The sequence below is a fragment of the Fukomys damarensis genome, unplaced genomic scaffold (genome assembly GCF_012274545.1).
Source record: "Fukomys damarensis isolate Sample0158 unplaced genomic scaffold, DMR_v1.0_HiC HiC_scaffold_21, whole genome shotgun sequence".
In the NCBI taxonomy this organism is placed as follows: domain Eukaryota; kingdom Metazoa; phylum Chordata; class Mammalia; order Rodentia; family Bathyergidae; genus Fukomys; species Fukomys damarensis.
Window position 1 is genome coordinate 38,053,456 of NW_022900933.1, and position 12,401 is coordinate 38,065,856.

The window sequence follows — 12,401 nt, forward strand, 5'->3', positions numbered from 1 at the left end:
TGATGAATCCCTAAGCTTTCCTCAAAAAGTGAACTTTTGGTTACCTTTTAATTTAACCTGGTTCCGTCTGAACACTCTGAACGTTGCTGGCGGCTTGCGAGAGAACATTATCTGTTCTGCTTCCCTCCTGAGGGGTGTCACTCCTGATCTGTGGGACCTGGAGCCCGGATGTGGAAATGAGACTCTGTCTGCACACTGGATCCCCTGCTCTGCGACGCTCTCAGGAAGCAGCCCGAGCCAGTAGTGGAGTCGCGACGGGCGGGAGGCAGCCTCCTGGTGGGACTCTGGAGCCGTAGCCCCTTGGGAATCCCAGGTGGCACAGCTGCCGGGGTCGGCTGGTGCTGGCCCTGCAGGGGACGGAGCTGGCCAGGTGCCTGGCTGTCTCCTGGGCCTCGGCCTCACTATACTGGCCGGAGCGGGTGTAGACAAGGAGCCCTGTCATGTCAAGGGGATGCTTCAGGGCTGTTTACTGCTGCTCTGTGCGACACCAGGTTGGCCTGGGCACACGCATGTGAGGTGGGGCTCCTGGCTTGGCGAGGCGAGGGCTGCTGATGCTTTCAGACTGCAGTCCAGATGCCTGCAGGTCAGATGGGCAGGATGTGCGCCTCCACTTCCGAGGGGGCTCTTCCAGGCTGCCCGTGCCTGTTATCCTGCTCAGGACCTGTTTACAGCTGAAAGCTAGCAGGGTGTGTCTTTGCTGTTGGGAACAACACGGTCCCAGGTTGGAGCCTTGGGGCAGGCCCTGTGCCAAGTGTGACCTGCGTGTGATCAGGTAGGGGGCCCCAACGTTTCAGGAGTCCTGAGGGCCGGGACCTGCCACCTGCCTGGCACTTGACTAGAGGGACCATGGTCTGGGACCTTGTTCTGGGTCCAGCCCTTCTGGGCCTGCTATGTTGGTTTCCTCCTTGGTGGGGCTGAGGGGTGAACTGAGGCCAGCGACCCTTCCAGCCATCGCAGCTGTAACCTAGTGAGAACCAGGCTGGGCCAGGCCCCTGAGGGTCTCGCAGGTGGGAGTTGGGTCGTCCCATTGCTCTCCCCATACGTGCGAGCTTCTCCTGTCCTGCCCTTCTGGAGCATGGTCCTGGTGCCTGGCAGTCACACACCTGCGGCTTCTCTGAGGAGCCCTGGAACTGTCTCCTTCTGTCCCACACCCGTGGTCCAGGTCATCTCCTTTCTGTCCTGGTCTAGTGCAGCACAAGTGTTCAGAAATGTTTTCTGTCCCTCTCTACCCACCAGAATTGTTCTAAAAAAACAAACAAAGCAAATGTATGCCCAGAGTGGCTCTCTGGCCTCCCAGCTCACTAGGCCCAAAGTGCAGTCTGCCCTCTGAGGTGGGTCTGGACCCTGGGAGCTCAGTGTCCGTCCCATCTGCTTGTGTGCACCCCAGTGCAGGGCAGGTGTGTGCAGATCCTGGGGGTAGCTGTGGGATGGACATATGCAGTGGAAATAGGGAGGCCGGGATTTGTCCCTAGTCTGTTAGTTTCCAAAGCCTTTGCCCACCCCACCTTTCCCCACGCATTACTAAAAAAGTCCGACAAAGGCAGATAGATGCTCAGGCCGAGCCTGCTTGTGCGTCACTGTAAACATCCCTCAGCTCTCCTACGCACAAACCCACTAGGTGGCGCTGGGGATGGAGGTGAGGCTCTGCACTGACGCACAGGCAGCCTGTTTTCCTAGGCCCTGTCACGATTTTGTGTTGAAGGAGTTCTTGAAAATGACAGGCTTCATTTCAAGGGGCTTTGTTAATCTAATAGTGTTCCCTAGCTGAAATTGTGGACTTTTCTATTAAAGCTCTGGCGCATTTGATGAGCTAAAGACAGAATTAAAATAATTTGCCTTTGTACGGGGCACAGATACGCAGGCAGAGAGGCCCCCGGGAAGCTGACCCGAGCCCCGAACCTTGGGGTGCTCAGGTGGGCGGGCTGGACCCTGGTCTTCCCAGGGCTCCTTTGTGATATTTCCACCCCAGATCAGATTTGCATGCGTGCAGGAGGAGGGGCAAGGCTACTGCTTCACCAGGGGCAGCTTAAAAATTAATAGGTAGTCTCCTCCTTTATCTCTCTCTCATGTGTCAGAGCTTGGAGTTCATTCTTTCCTGGCCCACTAACTCTTATGGTTAAAAGTACAAATTAAGCTTTCTGGGAAAATCCATCACAAAATTATGGAAAAGTAAGGGCAGAGAAGATAATGACTGTATGCTGGGAGGTGTCCTCGGGTTGTTGTTTTCTGTGAATACAATTTTCTTTGCTTTTGTGCTTTGGTAAATCAACGGGAGAATAGGCTTCGAACTCGGAAGTGTTATTGGCCATTTTCCCCAAATATGATTGCCTTTCCAGAGAGCAGTGGGCATCTGCTTGACGACAAGGTATAGATGTGCGCTCCAAGTTCTCTGAAGAGAGCATGAATCTCAGCCGATGGCGCCTTGATGCTGTGTTTCAGGCAGGCCAGAGAGCTGTCAGAAGCCAATAAAGCCCTCAGACGCCTGCTGTCACCTGGCTGGAGTTTGTCAAGTGCTCTCCATGCTCTCTGTTGAGGGACACAGCTTCCTGAGCCTCGCGGTTGTCCTTGAGTTTGGTCTGTGGAGCCCTGAGTGCCCAGGCCCTCTGTCCACGGGAGGAGGTGCCCTGGCCTGGCTTACCGAGAACCTGCTAGGGCCAGGCACCCTGTCCCAGCAGGGCTCCCTGGTGAGGGCGCTGCCCTGCCTCAATTAGAGACCCAAGTCCCGGGGCCCCTGCCAGCTGGTGTGTGATGGCAGTGGGCAGCACCAGTGGGTGCTTTGTAAACACCTGTGGGGGAGGTGCTCTCCTGTGGTCACGTGGCTGGAGCTGGAGGTGCACTCAGAGTCTCCGTGGTCACTTTGATTAGTGATGCCCTTGAGACCTGCCCCATTCCTGGGGATGAGCGCAGCTGTGAGGGAAATGGCCTGTGCAGGATGCTGGGCAGGGGGCTTCTCCCACCACCGCCCTGCCATGCTGGTGGGGACACTGAGGCTGGAGCCCTGCCTCTGCCTCCCCCACCTCACTCTCTCTCTGGGTGGGAAGAAGGGCAGGCACAGGGTGCTCACCGGGTCCTCTGCCTGGGACAGCCAGCTTGCAGCCACTTTGCTGTTCTGTCTCCACCTCCCGAGCTCCTTCACCTGGGCTGGGGGCTTCTTCCTCAGAAAACCCAGCATTTTTCCCTTCCATTTTCCCCAGATTTATTTTTATTTGAGCACATTTGCAGTATGCAATGAGTACTTTCCTTGTGGGGAGCTGGTACGGGTACAGCACACATCTTCCTTCTCTTCACTTCCCTCCCCATTTTTTCCTTCCTTCCCCTTTCCCTCATGAAAGGTTGGTTCTCCCTTCTGCGCAAACATCTGCGTGTTCTCTGACCAGCGTGGCGTGTGGCGGTCTTGTCACCTTGCCAGCCTCCGTCCCCAGTGCCCTGTCGAGAGCCGCCCCTGTGAGGAGCCCTTGGGCTTTTGTTACCAACGTGTGCCTTTTTAAAACTCCAGTGCTTTCTTTCAAAAGTCCTGCACTTCTGCTTTTATTCTTTGCATATGACTTTAATTTAGTTGCGCATTCATATTTAAAATCTCATAAGAATTAATTTCACGATATTGGTTTGCTTGCCTTGTCACCTCTCACGAAGCAATATCCCCTGGGCCTTCTCCCGAGTCGGCCTCCTCACATCCCCCAGCCGCTCTGACTCATCTAATATGGTTTTCTCTTCTCGAGCGTGTCAGCCCCGCTTCATGTCAGCCGCCTCAGATCCTGCACTCAGTGAATCAGCACACGCTGCCGTCACTGGGAACTTTCCACCTGGCCTCAGGTAGTGCTTTGCAAGACTTCAGGGCCATCAGTCGCTCGCTTGGGTCCCGGCTTGCCTGGCCACACAGTGGGGCGTGCCCCTCCCTGTTCCCTCTGGCCTAGGTACCCACCCACCTTCTGTAGGCCCCACCTCAGCTCCTTGCCAGCTCCTCCTTCCCTCCAAGGCTGGAGTGCGGCTGCCAGGAGACCTACTACCTGCCTGCCAGCAGGCGAGGCCAGGAGTAAAGGACAACGAGCCACCTCTTTTGGTCTTGGGAACTCAGGTGGCTCAGGCCACACGTCTGTCCCTCTGCACGAGTCTGCTGTCTCTCCAGAGGCTTTAGTAAGCTGGGTCTTGGCGTCCTGCACACAACAATCCTGAGTGTCCCAGAAAACCAAGGTTCTAACCCAGTCCTTTGCTGCTGTTTCTGAACTGCTTGGGTGCTACACAAAGCCGTGTCCAAGATCGAGGTGCCAGCAAGGTCGTCGTCTGCTGAGAGTCCTCCCTGAGGCCGCAGATGACCCCTTGCTCGCTGTTTCCTGGGCGTGCACGCTGGGTGGGGATGTGCGCTCACTTCTCCTTCACATGGCTTTTCTGCTAAGGACACTAACCCCTGTGGGGCAGGGGCCCACTCGTGGCTTCGTTAAACCTCACTCACTTCCTTAGACCCATCTCCAAGTGCAGCCACATTGTATTCAGAGCTTCAGTGTGTTTTGAGTCATTAGCTGCGTGAAAGCAGGGAGCTGAGCTCTTCTACCTGTCAGTGCGTGTCAAACAGTGCCGGAACCGCAGCTGCTCCCCCACGGGTGCTGCTCAGTGACAGTCCTAGCTGCTGGTCCTGGCTACCTTCGCTAAGCACCTCGTGGCTCATGCCAGACGGAACTGGCCTCATTGGCAGATGAGGACATGGAAGTGTGGAGGGGCCTGGTGTCTTGGTCTAGACAACGCAGGAAGGGAGCTGTGTCCCTCTGGGCTTGGGAGCAGGTGCTGGGGCTCAGGATGCCCCTGTGGGCTGGAACCACACAGACCGGGCTTGCTCCGGGCTCCCTGAGCTGGTTCCTTTTTGCCCCTGCCCCTCCTTGGGAGCCTTGGCCTGCAGGGTCGGACCAGCACTTTCCCCAAGCTTGTCTGGGGTCCCACGGGGCCAGCCTGCAGTAGGCACACTGCATGTGTCAATGAAAGGACACGTTAGCCGCACAGCCACTCGGCTAGTTAACCTGTCGCTCTCTGTGGCCCCTGACGGTTATTATTAGGTGCATTCTGATTTTATTAGTGTGGCTAATTAATGCATGACTTTCAAGTATTGATGTGGATTGATTTGAGTATCTGTATCCTCAGACCTTCAGTTAATAAAATAACTTTTGATAAGTCTAGTGGTTTTAGAACATTTAGACTTAATTATATTTTCTAAAAGGTCTAGAATCATATAACTGCCTGCCAAGGTACTTCAATTCCCGAGTTAACTGAAAGAAATTGGTTTTTCATTTGGTTTTGCTTAATACAAATTAAAAGTAATATACATTTGATAAAGGCAGTTAAAAGATTATTTATTAAAGTTTCCCTCTTTATATATTGGGAAAAAATCCGTAAGAGCTGAATTAATTTTGAAGCTGAATGAGGAGAATAGGACAGTTGGAGAGCTATTTGGCTGAGAAATAGCCGTGCATTTCTGCTGCTAAGGTCCTTGCCGTTCTTCCTCAGAGATGAGTGCTTTTCTCCTTTGAGTTTCTTCTGTGCACAGTTAACTACGTGTTACCCTTACGCATCCTGATTTCAGTGTCAGCAAGTTGTGAATTATGGCAGTGGCTGAAATGGCAGTGTGGCGAAGGATTTAGGTGTCTCCTTCTCATCACACTTAGGTTGGGAAGCCTGCCGGAGCTGGCAGTTTGAAAGGAAAGAAATGAAACAAAATAAAGAGAAAAGGAAAGGAAAGTATCTTGCAGAACCACGCACTGTGAAAGTGTAGTCAGTCAGCCGTTATTATCCCGCTGGTAGGGGTCAACTCCTCTCATCATTTTTAGAAAGCCTACTGTCACAATGCCTGAATTGTTCAAAACTGTTACCTCCTGCCAAAGGAGACTTTACAAATAACGCCGCCAAATTTATAACCCTACAGAAATCTATCTCCTCTCCTTTTCTTTTTTGAAAAATACTGACCTATTTCAGATGTATAGAAAAGTTGCAGAAATAGTACAGAGAATTCCCAGACATCATTTCCCCATATACTCTAAATATTAACATCATTTTAGACCCCACATATATTTTTTTTATCCTGGACCGCTTAAGAAGGATGATACTTTACAAATAACTTGGTAGGCGTCTCCTAAAACAAGAAATTCTCTCTCTTCACCGGTGTATGATTATCAATAGAGAAGCACGGTTATATAATTTACTCTATATACCTTAGGAGATTTTTCAGCACTCCCAGGAGAATTCAAGACCATGTTACCCTCATGGACAGATCTCTCAATTTTTTTTTGTACTGGGGATTGAATTCGGGACCTTGTGCTTGCTAGGCAGGTGCGGTGCTGCTGAGCTACATCGCGGACACTGTGCATTAATCATTTTGATGATGATGATGATGATGTGCAATGGTGATTTCTAATTCTATCTGACTCTAAAGAGTTTTTCCTTTTCCCATTAATCTACTCATTTATTGTGTATCCATGTAGACTCATGCACTCTTAGTTTAATAATAAACTTGGTCCTTTTTTAATTGTTTGACTCACCGAAGCCCCCTGGCACCTGTGTCTGGTTGAGGCGTTGCCATCGTTTTTTGCATGTTTCCTTCCTTTTTGGTTCAGCAGGTTGTTCCAAGCGCCCTTGTGGCTTCCCTGCCCCAGTCCTGCAAGGAGCCCCCAATCCTTTCAGCAGAGTAAGGCACCTGGAAGCCGAGCTTTGGGTGCTTGCTTTGCTTGTGCTATGAGGGTGTCATGGCCCCTTGGCAGACAGACCCAGTCAATGCTGGAAGTCTGCTTTGATGCGCATACTCACAGTATGCACCTGCACACACCCATGCACACCTCCGTCTGTGAAAGCCCTGAGTTTGCATAGGTGTCTGTGGTTCCAGGCCGGTTTTGCAGCCTCTGCCCCTTTCCATTTCTGGGTTCGTCACTGCCTTCTCCAGCAGTGTATTTGCAGATGTGCTCGATGTCTGCACATCCAGATGTTGTTTCTGAGCTGCAGCCTCTGTGAAAGAGGAGCCCACTAATTAGAACTCCACGAAGGCTGGCTTTCTTCTCGGGTTTAGCCTGAGGGCGCACAGTCCAAATTTTAGGTGTTTCTTGAGTGAGTGAGTTCTTTTTGCTTTTTCTTTTCCTTTACCCCTTCATTGTGGTTGTGTTATTCCCTGAAATGTAATTTGGCTCTTTTGTTTCTACTTGCATTCTGTTTTAGGACTTCCCATAGAATTTTTCCCTCCTTCCCTGCCTTCTTCCTTCCATGCCAACCACTGACATGTCCACAAGTTAGGTCTGAACAAAAAGTTCCATTCAGGGAGGCATTGTCCCCTCCCACTCCTGCACAGTAGGTAGCCAGGCTCATTAGCCTTTGCTTTTTTCTCCAATGAGTAGTCTGTTATTTTCTCTTCCTCCTTCATAAAAAGTAGAACATTGTGGAATAGACCCTCATCTGCACTTTGCTTTTCTTTGCTTAACAATACGTCCAATCAGGCCATGCCAGTCCCTGCGCTCCTGGATCCTTCCCATGATGCAGTCATCCCTGTCCTCTGTCTGCTGTTGGCTGTGGCTTAGATGCAGGAGGCTGCTGCTGTACATCTGCAGGGGCCGACAACAGCACAGGTCTTCCTGGGTCTCCGCTCTTCATCCGAAGAGCGGCACGTGCTTGGGGAGGGAAACTGAGGCTCAGCGTGGCCATGCGTTACACAGGCGCAGGTTGGGTCCTGGAGTTTGGTGCCAGGGCTCAGACTCCAGGAGGAAGGTGCACTTGCACCCTCCCACCCGGGTTCATTACCTACCCGAAAGGCCCAGAGCAGGGTCTCACCAGCCTGGGTCCTGTGCAGAGGGGTCTGGGGGAGGATCTCCTAACTGCTTTTTTCTTCATGCTTCTGAAATGTGTGTGTGTCTGTTCTGCAAAGTGTGTACTGTATCAGCAGAATAGTATGTGTGCACGTGTAGGTATGTGCTCACGACACACTTTTCCAGCCATAGTGATTTGTGATCGCAGTATTTGGAGACCATGAAAGGGTGCTTCCAGCAGTCTTGGGACAGAGGAGCCCTGACCTGGCCTTAGGTGCAGGTGAGGGCTGGTGATGCTGGCTGGTACTGCCCCGTAGGCCAGCAGGCATCCTTTGGTTCATTGTTTGATTTATCCATACATCAGTAAGCCCTGGGGCTTGGCAGGAGGGTGCTGCTGGGACCCCAGGGAGTGGCTTCTGTCCAGGCGGTGACCCCTGTGGCTGAGGGGCAGGCAGGGCTGGGGCAGAATGTGTGCTGTGGCCTTCCTGGGAGCGAGATGTGGGTTTTGGATGTGACTTCCGGGGAGAGTCGGGGGACGCCCTGGGCGTGTGTGAGGCTTCCGGTGTGGGGTTGGAGGAGCTGAAGAGGCGGTAGGGAGCGGGAGTAATCAAGCTTGCCAGGCTCAGTCATCTTCCCCACCAAGGGGAAGGATGTCTGCTGGAACGCGCCGCACCCGCCAGAAGGGGGCGCCGCAGTCCTCTGTTCTGCCGTCTGGCTACGCGCCGGTCCTCCGGATGTGTTGCAGCCTTTCTGGCTCTCACCTTCTCTCTCTGCCTCTTTTTGCCACACTGGGAATGGAAACCAGGTCTGGTGCACAGTGGGGAAGTGCTCTACCACCGCCACCCCAAGCCCTCATCTGAGCCCTGTCCGAGCCCCAGACGCCCACCACCTTGAGCAGCCCAGAGGGACCGGTGCTGTGGGGGTCCCGGTGGTGGAGTCCAAGGTGCAGCTGGCATGGCAGGCCGACTGCCAGGTCTGGCCTCCACTTTTGCTGTGTGCCCCTCTTTTTTTATTTTTATTTTTTTGAGGCAGGGTTTCTCTCCAGGCTGGCTCTGAGCTCACTATGTAGCCCAGGCTGGTGGGGATCCTCCTGCCTCAGCCTCCGAGTACTGGGAACTCATCTTAGAGTTTGATGATACTTGAGAAGGGGGCTCAGTTTGTTTAAATGTTACATTAATGCTTTTTTGGGATTCATTTCCTTTGTTTATTTTACAGCAGTATAATTTGCAGTGAAATAATTTTACATCAGACTCACATATTTTAATGATGTTTTAACGGCACCTTAATGGTGTCTCCGTGGACCCACAGCGAATGCTTTTGTCATGCTGACTTCCCTGCGCGGTGTTGCCTTGTGCCATTGTGGCCATGACCTGTGGTCTGTGACCCTCACACGCCAAGGTGCTTCCAAGTCAGATGTTTGGTGTCCCTTGGATGTGGAGACCTCCATGCACCGAGGCCAAGCGAAAGTCCCCTGCGTGACTGGGCTTCACAGCGCCATGCCGTCGGGTCCTTCTAGGGTTGTTTGCCACCTGGCAACATCTGGCTGGGCACCCAGTGTGCAGAAGGGACAGCCTGAGCTACTTCTTTCAAGCCTGTCCAGCCGAGGAAGGGACCTGGCCTCCCGGAAGCGGAAGCCCTGGGAGCTTCCTGGGAGCACCTAGGGAGTGCTGGGCCAGCCGCTTTCAGTTGTCATCCCGTGCCTGTGCCACACCATATGCTGAGCCATCTGTCCCGCCGTTTTTTTTGGAAAATGTGGCACAACACTTAGAGTCTTGCCTGGTGGAGCATGGAAGGCCTTTTGGCTCCGGGGCCGTGCTGGCCCTCCTGTTCCCTCCCGGGTTGGCAGTGGGCTGGAGCCACAGCGAGGCCAGTGTACAGGTGCCTGCTCCATGTGGCCAGACACCTCCTGTCTGCCTTGCTCCCAGAAGTGCAGGTCCCAGCCGCTGCCCCACCTTCTCCCCAAGAGACCCACTGGGGGTTGAGCCTCATGGCGACAGAGTGTTTCGGCACAGCAAAGGCCACCGGCGCTGGGCATGACCTGGCTTGGCCCTTGCCAGCTGTGTGGCCTGGACAGGGGCTCCCTAACATCTGTCCGCCTCAGTTTCCTTACTGTGAAGTGGGGGCCACACTCTAGCCTGCCCGGGGTGCTCTGAGGGTGTGGGATGACGGCACCCAGTGCTCAGGGAGTCACTGTGACCGTGCTGATGCTGCTGCCCACCCCATGGCCCTCCACTGTCCCCCACCCCGTGCCCCAGGGCCCCGGGGCACCTCCTCACTTTTTCATCCTGTCCTCTCCTCTACCTCACTGCTTTCTCAAAAGAAGGAAGGGAATGGTTTGAGTGAGGAAAGAAACCCTCAGGGGCCCGTTTCACATGATTGTCCTATTTCTAAACTTGAGTTAATAAGAATAAACAAAGTAGTAGGGTCGATTTGCACAGGAGACGGATATTATTCTGACGATTATGTAAATATTTATGTGTCCTGGCGTTCTCATTTTGTTACTGGTGTCTAATTTCCGAGTCTCATAATGAAGTGTAATTTGGAGAAGCTTTGCAAAGACAGGCACAGCAGTGAAATAATTTGATTTGTTCGGTAAACTTGGTTTCAGTTACTCCTTTTCATCAGTTGTTTTTTGAGCCTCCTCAAGTTCTTTGTGATTTGACAACAGCTTTCAGCCTGATGAAGATATGACTCTTAAACATTGCCAGGAATTCAGAAGAGGTTTATAATATTGTCGCTTAATAAGAAAATGCATTCATTGGCAGGATATAGAATTTATGTACTTCAAATGGATTTCAGCTTGGAGTTTTATCCCTCTGTGCTCCTGCCGTTCTTGAGGCTATGAGTAAGGTTTTTTAATTAAGTCAAATTGAATTGAATGAGCGTTTATTGAACGCCCACTCCATGCCAGATCCCGGCTCCTTAACCCTTGCGCTGTCCTGTGTGCTGGCTGTGGGCCCAGCTCAGGGTCCCTGGCAGCTTCTGCCTGGCCCTTGGGCATCCAGCTGGTGGACCCAGGAAGTGGGGTCTGGAGCAAGGTCTGCTTTCTCTTCTCTTTCCTCTGGAGCTGATTATTGGCAGCGTTGATTAAGAAGGGCTAGGTTGAGTGGCTTTGCTTGTGATTTTGTTTAATTGTGCTTAATCTTTTCACTCAGCCTGTAAGGTTCGTTGTGTTTTATTATCTGAGCAGAGCAGGGTTCAGAGAGGTGTGGCAGTGTACTCAGGGTCATGCAGTGGTAAGAGGTAGCTGGGATTTGAACTCAGAACAGTGTGGTGTCACAGCTGGATTGACCCCGGGAGTCCCTCTGGGGCACTGATGATTGGGTGCCTGCTGTGAATGTGGCCCAGCCTGGTTGCTGGGGCACCGTCTTCTGGGCAGAGGGGAAGGGCAGGAGAAGTTGGGGCCAAGCTTCCTTGTCTTGGGCGCTTTCTGAGTCTGCCAGGCAAGTGCCCTTTCCTCCAGACCTTCCCTTTACTCTTGGTGAGCAAGTGGCACAGTGCTGCCGTGTGGTGCTGCTGGGGTGTTAGATGACATGTGTCAGGTTCCAGGGGGCAGCGGGCACTTGTAGTGGGCACGCAGGGAGCAGACGGCCCTGTCCTTGCTGTCCCTGGCTGGTCACAGTGCGGCCAAAGTGCCCACCTCAGCCTCTGGACTACTGTGCCTCAGGTGCTGATTGTCAGTGGGGATGCTGACTCATCCCGTGGCATTTCGTGTGGCACTGCAAAGCCGAGTCCCCCCGCCCCAGCAGGTATTCAGGAGCCGTTAGTGTTTATGAAGACAGTAAGATTGGTGAGACGGAGAGAAGCCGTCACGATAAGAGGCTTTGCATGTCTCATGGAAATGAACTTGCAAACCTAATGACTGTTGGGCTGTCGGAAATGTCATCAGGATTTCTCACCAGAGAGAGAAATCTCTGGAAGGACAATTGGCAGCTGAGTGCTGTGTGGGGGCGGACGCTTCTTACGTGACAGTGAGCCAGAGGAATTAGCAGTGGTCCAGGCTGTGCTCAGCGTAACCCTTTGAGTTGCTGTGGCTCTGAAACCAGTCCTGGAAATAGTCGGAGTTCTGCACACATGTTTTCTTGGGAAATAAAAATGGTTCTGGACACCTGCGGGTGTTGTAGCATAAACACCCCTGTTTGTAAAGCACGCCGGGGTGACGGGGGCAGAGCTGAGGGCAAGGGGGAGAGTCCCCTGGGTGTCCAAGTCCAGAGCCCGTGGAGGGGCTGGCTGTGGGAAGATGAGGTGGGAAACTGGGAAGGACCCTTACAGGAGCGTAGTCACTTTCCGGTCGTCCTCTGATAGACAGAATGCACAAGGGAGGCAGAATTGACCATTTCAGGAGTGTTTTCCTCTCAGATGCATTTGCACCTGGTGATTTGAATGGGCAGGTATTCCTTGGTTGCAAAATATCTGCTCTCAGAATGCAGACAGGCAGCCAGCTCATGGTGCCCTTTGGCCACAGGCAGCAGGGTGGCGCCAGACACTAGCTTTGGGTCCTCGTGGAGGCACATGCTCCTGTGTGCTCTCTTGCAGGATGAGGCTGTAGAGGGGACCCCTGGTGGGGCTGCAGGGCAGGGAGGAGCCGGCCGGCCTGGTGCCGTGTGCCCGGTGGCGGGCAGTGGGGGTGTG

The 12,401-nt window shown here is 53.0% G+C and overlaps 1 protein-coding gene across 2 annotated transcripts in view; it reads left to right on the forward strand.

The window, feature by feature from the left end:
• The window catches only part of Wdr25 (WD repeat domain 25), a 123,609-nt gene that overhangs the window by 37,143 nt on the left and 74,065 nt on the right, over positions 1-12,401 (forward strand). The gene's annotated exons all lie outside the window — the stretch shown is intronic.